Source organism: Bidens hawaiensis, unplaced genomic scaffold (genome assembly GCF_021521415.1).
Source record: "Bidens hawaiensis isolate Kalapana, Puna unplaced genomic scaffold, B.hawaiensis_p1.1 tig00014826_1, whole genome shotgun sequence".
Taxonomy (NCBI): Eukaryota; Viridiplantae; Streptophyta; class Magnoliopsida; order Asterales; family Asteraceae; genus Bidens; species Bidens hawaiensis.
The window spans coordinates 36,920-49,190 of record NW_027492308.1 but is presented as its reverse complement, the minus strand read 5'-3'; the positions used below and the strand labels follow the sequence as shown (position 1 = coordinate 49,190).

General features: G+C 33.0%; 1 long non-coding RNA gene across 2 annotated transcripts; it reads left to right on the top strand.

The window, feature by feature from the left end:
* Nucleotides 1-10,432: 10,432 nt before the first annotated feature.
* On the top strand, nucleotides 10,433-11,932 carry LOC143547751 (uncharacterized). Of its 2 annotated transcripts, XR_013137835.1 has the most exons (3): nucleotides 10,433-10,964; nucleotides 11,367-11,492; nucleotides 11,688-11,932. It is a non-coding gene; the product is annotated as an uncharacterized LOC143547751 (long non-coding RNA). The 2 variants fall into 2 exon arrangements; XR_013137836.1 differs by lacking the exon at nucleotides 10,433-10,964 and having other exon boundaries at nucleotides 11,041-11,606.
* The last annotated feature ends 339 nt before the right edge of the window (nucleotides 11,933-12,271 follow it).

The window sequence follows — 12,271 nt, the reverse complement described above, 5'->3', positions numbered from 1 at the left end:
TACCAATAAAAATAGATGAAAAGTTGGTGAGATCTTATGGGTTATTTTTCACAATTCAAAATTGTATTCTTGCATCCATCGCATGGCCTTGTCCATTCATCTCGGTATGTATTTGTTAAACTTGTGATACGATTAATTTTAATAACATGGAACTTAATACTTATACCACTACAACAAAAAGGGCTTTTTAAGACCTTTTGTGTGGGATACTTGTAAAATAAGGTCCTAAAATCTATTTAATAGGACAAATGAACATTTGGGGCCCTTTTACAATATAAGCTACAGAACCGGTGTCCTAAAAAGTTATATAATAGGATGGATGATTCTTTGGGGTCGTATTATTATATAACTTGATAAGACACTTAAAATGTAAATCCTAATAAAGTAATTTATAAGACATGTAATTGTTGGTGTCCCATTATGTGGTAATGTAATATGACACTTTATCACTGGAGGTCTTATTATAACATAACTTAATATGAAACTTTGTAGTTAAGTCATAAATGTTCAGTGTTATAGGACCCTTTCTAGTCGAAGTCATATAAAAACATAACTTAATAGGACATTTACACTATGGTCATATAACTTTAACCTTTATAAGATACATAACCATTGTGGTGTTATTATAATACACCGTAATAGGACATTTGATATTTTAGTCATAAAACATATGGTTTATAGGACGCTTATTCGCTAGAATTTTATTATAACATAACTTAACAGGACACTTGACACTTGAGTCTTATAACTTTAACCTTTATAGGACGCTTAATCATTGTGGTGTTATTATAATACACCGAAATAGGACACTTGATATTGTAATCATAAAACATATGTTTTATAGAACGCTTATTCGCTAGAGTTTATTATAACATAACTTAATATGACACTTGACACTTGGGTCTTATAATTTTAACCTTTACATGACGTTTAACAATTTTGGTGTTATTGTAATACACCATAATATGAAACTTGATATATGAGTTATAAAACATCAGTTTTATAGTATGCTTATTCGCTAGAATTTCATTATAGCATAACTTATTGTTATACTTGACACTTGAGTTTTATAGCACTACAAAAAAAAAATGCCATTTAGTGGCACACGTTTTTAACGACATTTTGCTTTTGTGCCACTATTTTATGTTTTAGTGACACTTTGCGTATGCCACATTTGCTTGGCATACACTTTTAGTGTCATTAGCATTAGTGCACTAAATTTAGGCTTAAGTGGCACTTTATGTATGCAACTACTAGAAAATGAGGCTAATATAACTTTTTTTTTAATTTTGTTGTATTTTTACTTTAATATAACTTCATCAACATAAAAAACTACATTATAAGATCTAATATACCCTCAAGAAGTTCTAAACAACTTTTATATTCTCATTGGTGCTACTGATTTTACCAGTAGTAGGCGGTCTTGTATATCGACTAGGCGGTGTCTTGTATGTCGACTGTGTATAGTATGCCTATTATTATCTTTGCTACAAGTTTGTTGTGCATTTTGTCACTAGCAATTTTTCTTTGTGTTAAATTCAATACATTGCCCTGTTTACAAAGTATTTTCTGCAATAATATTTTTATAGTCTTGTTTTATTTTAATTTTGAGCTTTGCCTTCTAAAAATATAGTATTTGAAAAATGTATAAAAGTTTAAACAAATATAACGTCTGTGAGTCCATAATTTAATTATACACATTTTCTTACACCAAAATATGTAATTGATTGTATAAGCAGAAGGTCATCTTAATTTATCAAAATGCTTAAAACCACTTAAATTTTTAACATTTCATAAAGACAATAGACTGATAGAGTGTCAATGTAGGTTGTGAATTGAACTTGCAGAATTGCAAACTTTCCCATCAAACTGTAATTAAAAGATTGATTTCAAGAGCCATCTTAATATGAATTGTTGTAGAATTCAGATTAGCCACATTTATTTTTGGCGCAAGCGTATTTTTGGAAATTACAAAGAATAAAAGTGACTTGCAGATTACAACTATTGTTGTTGGTAGAATATTGAACTACAAATTCGCAACTCAGTTGGAACTAATATGGTTCTTGTTCTAAAGTCTAAATCTAACACAATGACCTTTGTTTCATGGTATTTTTTTAATAAGTATAACCTGGCTGGGATTTTTTCCAAGTGTAAATTAATTCATCAAAAGTTGAATTTGACCACAAGGTGTCACCATGAACTGCAAGTAAAACTCTCCATAGTGTCCATACATGAATTTTCACCAACGATCTATGCCACTCGCAAGCTACCGGAGCTCAAATCAATAAAAAGCTTAGAACAGACTCAAGCCTTTTCAAGTTGGAACTCAAATAAAGCTAATTTAGTTATCGAGCCCGAGCTTTAGCCTTGTATTAGAAGCTCGTTTGAGCTCGCCAAACCTTGTGTATTTATAACTTTGACCTCTTTTGGAATTTCTTTGTATTTATTTCACACTTCAAAAACGAGCTCGAGCATAGATATGGCTCGTAACACGATTTTGAGCCGAGCTTAGACTCGTTTAATGGTTTTCTCAAAATATATAAAAATAATTAAAAACATATAAATTATATAATAAATGATATACATGTCGACACCAATCTTGAAAAAACAACTCACAAACAGAGCTCAAACTTGAGTCCAACTAGTTTACAACCCTACATTGGTAATTAATTTTCATCATTAGGATCTCTAAACTCAATAACAATATAAAATCTTTGGCATACATATGATGACAAAATCCCTATCGTTTTACCCTTAACTAAATCATGATTATTTTATATCTTGAAAATCCCTATACGAAGTTACATAGCAAACCTTTCTAGTTGATTGCCCATAGCCAGATTAATTGGATCTGCACATATGTAAAAGAATAGTGTAGACACCAGTTTATATTAGATATTAGAGAAACTTTATCATAACCTCAGTTCTAGAAGTTCAATAGGGAATAAAAAAAATATACAATACGTAACTAAACTTCATATGAGATACTTCCTTTGATTAATTACCAGTACAATTGTAATTCCATAACAAGCTTAAAGATCAGTACGGAGAGTCACGAGAAAAGCAAAACAAGGAGGCTGGCTACATACCAATTAGAAAAAAAAAAAGAAAAGTGGGAGTATGATCATATTTGAAGGAGGTGTGGGATATGGCAGAGGTTTAGAATTAGGTTTGGGAGAGATTCAATTTTGGAGGGTATTTTAGGTAGGAGTTCTATCTTTGATATGGAGGGAAAACTGAAAAAGAGATTTTATAGCGGGAAAATTAAAATAAATAAAAAACTAAAAGTATTTGTAGAATAATAAGTAACAAAACTTTTATTAATAAATCTTTAAAAAAAGACATTTGTATAAGACAAATTTATTTTCTTTTACTAATTAAAACACATTGATAGTATGGGCAATTAATGTGGGGTTTAGAAGTTAAATGAGTTTTCCTCACCTATCATACTAGCATGGGCGGGTCTAGGTATTCGAGTGCGGGTTCACGGGAACCCACTGAGTTTCGGATTTTATATATAATACATATATAAACTATGAAAGTGAACCCACATATAAATTGTGAGTGAATCCATATACAAACATAAATCATGGTCTAGTGGTAAACACATTCCCCTATTATCATTTGAACCAAGGTTCGATTCCTCTTGCAATTTTATTTTTACCTTTTTTTAGCTGGTATCCATTAGAAGAGTGACAGTAAATTTTATAATACATTGTAAATCGGTTTAGTTATTAATTTATTATGAAGGAATTTTGGTTGAGATTTGATCACTGGAGATGGAAAATTTAGTTATGTGATACATGGGATGTTAAATTGAAGACTATAATATTCCCATTGAAATAATAGGAGTTGTAGTTTATTTTGCAAATAATATGTGTTTATTTTCTGTGCTTATTGTTTATTTGTAACTTGGGTGTCTAGTCTCTAACACTATGGCTAAACATGTTTCGTTCACTTAACCAGTTTTATTTGGTCGTTTAAAAAAAATAGTGATGTTAAAATTTTAATTTGTTGAACCTTACTTAGCTCGTATCGTCGAACCGGCCCGAATATTAGTGAACGTTACCCGACCTTAAAATTAGTGAAGCTTTCCCGACCCGAACCGTCTAGCCGACCCGAATTTTTATTTTTATTTTTTATGTTCGACTTTATTAAACTGGAGCGTTTAAAAAAAGTGAACCCATTGGAAAAATATCCTGGGTCTGTCACTGCATACTAGTCTTTTGGGTTGAGTTCTCCTGTTTGACTTGTAACACAGTTGAATCTAATTTCATTCATTTTTCAAATATACAATAATGGGTCATACGTAGAGGTGCACAAATCGGTTTTTTTTGAAAAAACCGGTTCGGTTATTAACCGGACCGGTTTTTTTTTATCCAGAAAAAAACCGGTTCGGTTAATAACCGGACCGGTTATTAACCGGTTTTTATTGCTGAAAACTCAAACCGGCCAAACCGGTTTGGACCGGTTTAAAAACCGGTTAGAACCGGTTATTAAACCGGTTTTTTATAACCGGTTTTTAATAACCGGTCTAACCGGTTAACCGGTTTTTTTTTTTTTTTTTTTTTTTTTTTTTTTTTTTTTTTTTTTTTTTTTCTTTAGGGTTTAGGGTTTAGGGTTTCGTTGTTAGCATTCTTTGCTTGGAAGATTAAAAACACATAACTTTCATTTATAGCTTTTACATTAAAAATACAAACATTAAATCGTTATCGCATATTCGTAACTCAAAAATACAAACATTAAAGAATGCTTAGACACGATTACATTAACAAGTTGATGTTTGTTACTCATTTTCTTCGCTACCCGATCCCGAGCTATTCCTTAGGTAATCGTCGTACGCGGCTTCTTCATCGGTCATTGGTTGAATGTGTCCTTGATTGACCTCGTCTTCATACAAGGCCGCCTCATAGTCCATTTCCCCCTCGAGTGAGCGTTGATGTTGTGCCCTGTCTAAAGAGTCCAAGTAATCCTTGTAGCAAATCGACATCTCTACAGCTGCTGGAGTGAGTCGAGTCCTCCTAATCGATATAACCCTGCCAGAAACAGAAAAAGCAGACTCCGAAGCTACCGTGGAAGCTTGGACCGTTAGTAAATCTTTGGCCATGGCGGCGAGGATCGGAAACTCATCCTCCTTACCTCTCCACCAAGCCAGCAAATCAAGACTTCTAAATTCATCCGGAGTCATGTGTTTCACAAAGTTGGTACCACCATACCTTCCAAGTTCACTGCTTGGGGTGTTTACCCTTTGACGTTTACCGGCGTCTTCCCAAATCATGTAGTACATCCCCATTTCAAGGTCGGTTTGGGATTGGGATTGGGCAACAGCTCTTAACGAGTCATGAATTTGGGAAGACGACCCGTGTTTTGTAAGGTAAACATCATACATGTTTGCCAATGTGGTGTTGAAATCATTCTTTAAAGTTTGGCTATAATAGGGGTTTTGATCGTCGTTTAACCCTAGCTCATCACAAATTTTTTCTATTAAAGCTTCAACACCACCAACATTGATGCAAGGGTTTAACGCAGCCGCACAGGTCAAAACAGCGGGTAGTTGTTGAAAATATTTTATAAATTTTTCTTTCATTTTTGCACCCATATCAAAATAAGGTGCACCCCTACAATGAATTTCAGTCAACTTTGTGCACATGACAGCAATTTTTGGTAAAGCAATGGGGCTTGTTGGATAGTAAACCCCGGATAAACTAGTTGTGCAAGATTTAAAAATTTGAAGAACCTCCGTAACGATCTCAATCAATAACCAGTTTCTAGGATCGTACGGTGCACATTTACCCCTACTTGACATTATTTGATGAAACGCAACTAGTGATTCTTTTTGTTGGATGGCTTTCTCAAACATATCACAAGTCGAGTTCCATCTTGTTGGACAATCCCAATTGGGCCCCAACCATTGACAATTAGCTTCATCACAAAATTTTTTGTATCTTGAAAATGTTTTATTGTTGCTAAAAACATCTCGTAACATTCTTTTAAAATTGTTTCTTTGCGTTTCGATCACGTTTAACCCATCTTGCACGGCCAAGTTGATAATATGTGCAATGCATCGGCTATGAAAAAACGCTCCATCACAAATAGGTTTATACTTTAATTTTAAATGGCCAACCGCGGCCGTATTGTTGGACGCGTTATCAAACGATATTGAAAAGATTTTATCTTCAATCTTGTATTGTCGAATGACTTTATCCAAGAGTTTAAAAATATTTCTACCCGTGTGCGGGTAATCAAACAATTGAAACGCAACGGTTCGTTTCATCATTTGCCACGACCGGGGGTCAACCCAATGAGCCGTCACACAAATGTATGAGTCGGGCGAACCATTAGGTACCGACCACACATCCGTTGTTAAGTTCACACCAGTTTGTAAGTTTGAAAAGTATGAAATTAGTTCGGATTTAGCGTTTTTCCATGCTTTAAGCATATCTCTTCTAAGGGTCGAACGACTTACGTGTTGGTAGCGTGGTTGAACATACTTTTGCATCATCTCCGTGAATTGAGGGTTGTCGAAGTGGTTGAAAGGAAGTGATTGTTGAATCACAAAGTTGCCAAACTGTTGACGTACCGCTTCAAGGTCGTACGTAAACACCGTTCCTTGATTCGTCATCTCCGGCTGCGAACTACTTCCGGATTCGTCCTTCAAGACCTTGCAAGAGGGCCTTTCTACATGAGCTCTTAAACTGGAGTTTGCTTCTTTGTTATAAAACTTCAAACAATGTTTGCATCTAGCTTTTTGGGTTCCGTTAGACATTTCGCATAGGTCGAAATGTTGCCAAATATCTTGGTTTCGTTTCGTGGGGATGACCCGAACGACGGTTTCTCCCGTGTTCGAGGCACCCATGTTGACCGATGAAGCAGCACTTTGGGAGGCCATGATAATCGACTACGAATTAAGAGTGGTATACTCGAGTATGAAATAAACGACTACGAAAGAAGAGCGTTTGGAGTTATAATCGCGTATGAAATAAACGTTTAGAGCTTTTGGAGTTGTATAATCAAGTGTGATCTAACCAATACCCAACCTAAACTATATATAGATGTTTGTGGGGGTAAAAAAACCAAAAAAACGGCTAAAAAAACGGGCAAAAAAAAAAAAAACGGCTATAAAGCCGTTTGGTAACGTTCGAAAACCGGTTTAACCGGTTAACCGGTTATTAAAAAACCGGTTAACCGGTTTTTTTATAACGGCTATAAACCGGTTATTTTAAAAACCGGTTAACCGGTTTTTTAATAACCGGTTATTAAAAAAAACCGGTTTTTTTTATAACCGGTTATAAAACCGGTTTTGGCTCCAAAAAGTATAACCGATACGTAAACCGGTTACGTAAACCGGTCAAACCGGTTTTTAAAAAAACCGGTTTTTAAAAAACCGGTTTTCCGGTTAACCGCCCAAACCGGTTCCGTAACCGGTTTTTTTGAACACCTCTAGTCATACGTATCATATCGAGTTTTAATATATAATCTTTTCTTGTAATTGATTTGAAGAAGGTTGTATCAAGTTATAATTAGTAATAATAATATCATCATGACTTTAACGAGTCATGCATGGTTGGTAAACGAGTACACTTGAGGGTCATTGACCCTAGGCGACCATTATTAACCTTAATTTATGTATTTTTTTAATAGTGTTTGGAACCACCCTTAATGTCTGAGTGAGTCTTTACACGAGTCCATACTGATTTTGACGCTTCAAGTCTGACTCACTTAAGAACACCATCAAAAAGGAAACTCACCATTGTGAGAAAGACCAATTGATTCAAGTTTCGAACTTAAGACCTTAACACCCCAAACCTTAGGCATCACCCCAGGGCCGTCTCCAAAAATTTATATGCCTCGGTTGACCCGAAATAAAAAGGCACGTAAACTCTAACGAATAACGAAATAAGCTTACTTAGTTATGATTTAAATTGTGTAAAAAACTTTTTGTATAAAAATAAGCTTAGAAATGTCTAAAGTACGACTAGACCTACAACCTTTTGATTGAAAATCAAACTCATTTGTAACTAAACCAAGCTAGTTATTGTACAATTAGAGTAAAACCTTAAATATACATATTTTTTTTTCTAAATATATATATATATATATTTGTGCCCCCGAAAATTATGTGTCCTGGCCGGTCGCCCACATTGCCCTATGCCCGAGGCGCCCCTGCATCACCCCATACACCATGCCATTGAACTAGAATACCAACTTCAAGTTAATTTATTATAAGCCTCAAAACATGGTTTGTAATAAGATTTATGATTTTGAGTTTATAATATTTTTTTAGCAACAAATTATTTTCATCATAAAATCTTCTAAACCTTACATTTGCAAGAATTTGAATACACCACTTTATATCAGGACCGAATCTTAAGGAGGACATGTTGGTCGATGGATCATGGCCCAACACCCTGGTAGGCTTGAATTTTTTTAATATATATATATATATATATAAATAAATAATATGCATATTTAATGTTTAAACTCAATTACACAACCATTATCTAGGTTTAGTGGCAAAAGAGAATGACTAAGGTTGTGGGTTCGAGCCTTATCGTAACATGTTTAAGGTTTCTTTTATACAAAACAGTTGTTTACACAACCCAAATTATCACTAAATAAACTCATTCAAAAGTGAAACTGTTTAAACCCAACAAAAATTCCTTTTTACTGAAGGCCTTATTAATTTATTATTATTATTATTATTTTTGCCTTAGGCCCAAAAAAATAACAATCTGCAGAGACGCTCATGCCTTATATTTGTAAAAGACAACAACATATCACTAAATCAATAGCTCATTAGTGTTTTTGACTTTTGACATGAAAATAATTTTTTTTCACTAATAAGCGAATTTTAATTTTAACGTGAAAATATTTTTTTCCCACAAATAAGCGATTTTTAATTTTGTGGATTTTCTAAAAGTAAATCTTATAAGTTTATTAAAATTTTCCTATTAGTATAATTTAATCTCCCTCATAGTATTTCAGTATCCCCTTTCCAATTGTTAATCGTCTACCAACATAACCAATATCCTCCCCCTATCAATATCATAGACCAGTCAGATAAGAACGATGCTTACGGACTAGGACGGAACCTCTTGTCGTTGTAATTGCTTTCGATTAGGGTTCAAAAGGTAAATATCACACACCTCCAACCGTTTTTCTTTTTGGATTTTTGAATTTAGAGATGCAAACGGATGTGATTTTTGCTTCTAAATGCATTGGTTGATTAGTTAGGGTTTGGGAAAAAAACCAAAGCACATATGCTTACGACGTTCGATATAAAGAAAATTGAGTGAGCGATTAACCTTTTTCTTTATCAGGTTTGTTGGATCGCATCATGTACGTTCTTTTAATTTCAGAACTACTTGGTTTCATTTGATTCCAATTTTATGGTTTTTTTTTAATGTAGTCGATTCAAAACTCTACTCTGATATTGGAATCAAAACAACATAATTGAACCAATTTTAAATCTTCAAATGAATAGCTTGAGACCCAACTCAATTTTCCTTGCAAACTTCTTCATTATCATTGCCAAATCTTTATCCATTTGTTAAAAAAAATAACATGGGTTTCAATTAAATCACAATAAAAACACAAACTTAAGATTTAAAATAAAAGTCAATTTTCTTTTCATACAACAACTCAGATTATTAATGGAGCAGTAACAATGATATGAAGCATGGAATTTGCAAAACATTTTAACTAGATCACAAATATTTTTTTTTTATTATTTGCTGTTTTTCGTATATTACGTTTCTTACAACTCATCAAGATTAGTTTCTAATTATTAATTACCAGCTTAATATTGTTTGTTCATTATTTGTTAATGGGTCAGATGAGCAGGTTGGATCACCAGGTCAAGTGGGTACGGGTGAAAAGGATCGGGTTAGTTTAACCACTATATTTTTATATTTTGTGTATCTTTAGTTATGTAAAGTAGAATTTTTAATAAACGATTGTGGCATTTTAGGTATGTAACGAAGAATGATGGAAAATCATTAAATAGCCGTAGATGTCATATGTAGTTTGTTTTCTACCAAAATCGTTTTTTCATGGTTTTACCCCTCTGCAATGTGAGGGGTTAATATACTAGTTACATTATAAATTGAAGTGAATTCCTTACACAGTGAATAAAAATGTGTAAAATAAAAGATATAGCGTTGCAGTGGCACTCACAGTAGTTATAACAAAGATTGTTAATGTTGGTTTCTATATTGATCCAATGTAATATATTTGTGTATATTAAAATGATTAATTTTTTTTATTAATAAATAGAATAATTATTTATAAACCATGAAATAAGGTTAAAGATGCTAAAAAAACAAGTGTTGCTTAAACTCCTAAAGGTACTAATTAAAAATCTATATGTTAATGACTAAAGTATTTGTTTTCTCATGTGACTTGTTCCATTTGTAGACAAACTTTGATATTGCAGAAGATGTTGAAGGCTAGATATTAAAATCATTTGGGCAGAAGGTGAAGAACTGGAGGGCAAGAGTTAAAGAACTATACCATGATCCGTCTTTGTCACTTCAGGAACAAATAAGTTCTAGGCCAAAACAAGTGCAAAAAAAACAATGGAGGAGACTAGTGAAGTATTGGAATAAAGAAATGTCAAGGTATGAAATAGCCTTCCACTTCAAATAACATTAGTTTATTTTCCATTATAATATTTCACTTTCCTACTGAAGATGGTAAGTGAAAAAAACAAGGTGAATCGGGCAAAGAAGAATATGGTGCAAGTAGCGAGTAAAATAAGTTATGCTCGAGTCCGTGAAGAGCCAAAGGTGATTGTATAAGATGGTTCAATTGTTAATGTAGCATGTCGATATCCGTTGTTAATACTCATTTTATTTTTGTTCAAAAAGACATCTATGGGACAAGATCCAAGTCGATTGGAAATGTTTCGTGCATGCTTCTCCAAACATGGAACTACAAAAAATGAGGAAGCTGTAAATGCAATTGTAAGTAATATGCTTATATATTCATATACATATATTTTCTATGCGTTCTTGATGGTGTTAAAAACAATAGGCACGTCACTATAATTTGCACAAAGTACATGGTCAAAAAGAGGATTAGTATGTAATTTGGATACTTTGTTAGACTTAGGTTATGTAGAAGCTGCGAAATAGAGGTAAATCTTTAGCTTGTAGACTCATCCAAAAATTGATTGTAAGTTGGTGATTAAATAACGGTTACATTGGGCTACACTAGAAAACAACGTCTATTGATGTTTTTTTTCAAATTATTTTTTCAATAAATTGTTAACCTGCTAGTGTAAAACCTTCTTTTTTGTAAAATGATTTTTTCACTATAATGACTCGAGTTTAATATATAACTGTTTTTTGAAAACTAAAATCTAGGTCGGAGATGAAGTTTTCCTCAAAAGCATTCTAAAACCTAATGAGCCTGTAGCAAGAGGATGGGTGAAGAGCCTGGACCCAAATGAGCTAGTTGGTGGTACAGAGATTAGACCAAAATGGTGTGAGGTAAATGTTTAAGTACCAATAAAAGATGAAAAGTTGGTGAGACCATATGGGTTATTTTCCACAATTCAAGATTGTATTGGTGCATCTATCGCATGGCCTTGTCCATTCATCTCGGTATGTATTTGTTAAACTTGTGATACGAATAATTTTAATAACATGGAACTTAATGCTTATACTTAGATGATTTATTTGTAGGTAGTCCGTGAGGATTGAGGACGCATGATGACTCGGGATTTTATGGTGCTTGTTTTTTATTGCTTTTAATTTTTTTTGTTGAATGTTACAAGAGTTTATGTTAGATAATGTTATAACTTATTTATGTTTAGTTTTTTCGTTATGAACAAGCTTATTTAATATAATAAAGTTTTATTTCTTTCAATATTTAGATGTCCATAAACGTATCGTAAAACTGTGTGTGTGGACGTTTAAAAAAGGGTTGCATAATATGATTTGTTAGGACTTCGAATTTTTGTCCTATTAAACGTTAGAACATTGTAAAAGTGTTATAATATGTTTTTTTAGGACGTTGTTTAAGTTGTTCTTAGACATATTATGCGACCATAAAATATAGTTTCATCATCTTTTTTGAGATATTAGGATCCTTTTCTTGGTACTATAATGTTCCATTATAAGGGTCCTATAAATAAATTTTTAAGGACACACATTAGGTAAACACATGTCAAAACATTGTAAACGTGTCATAATATGTTTTTATTGGGACGCTTTTTGGTTTGTTAATGAATATATTATGTGACCATAAAATTGGTTTCATAATCTTA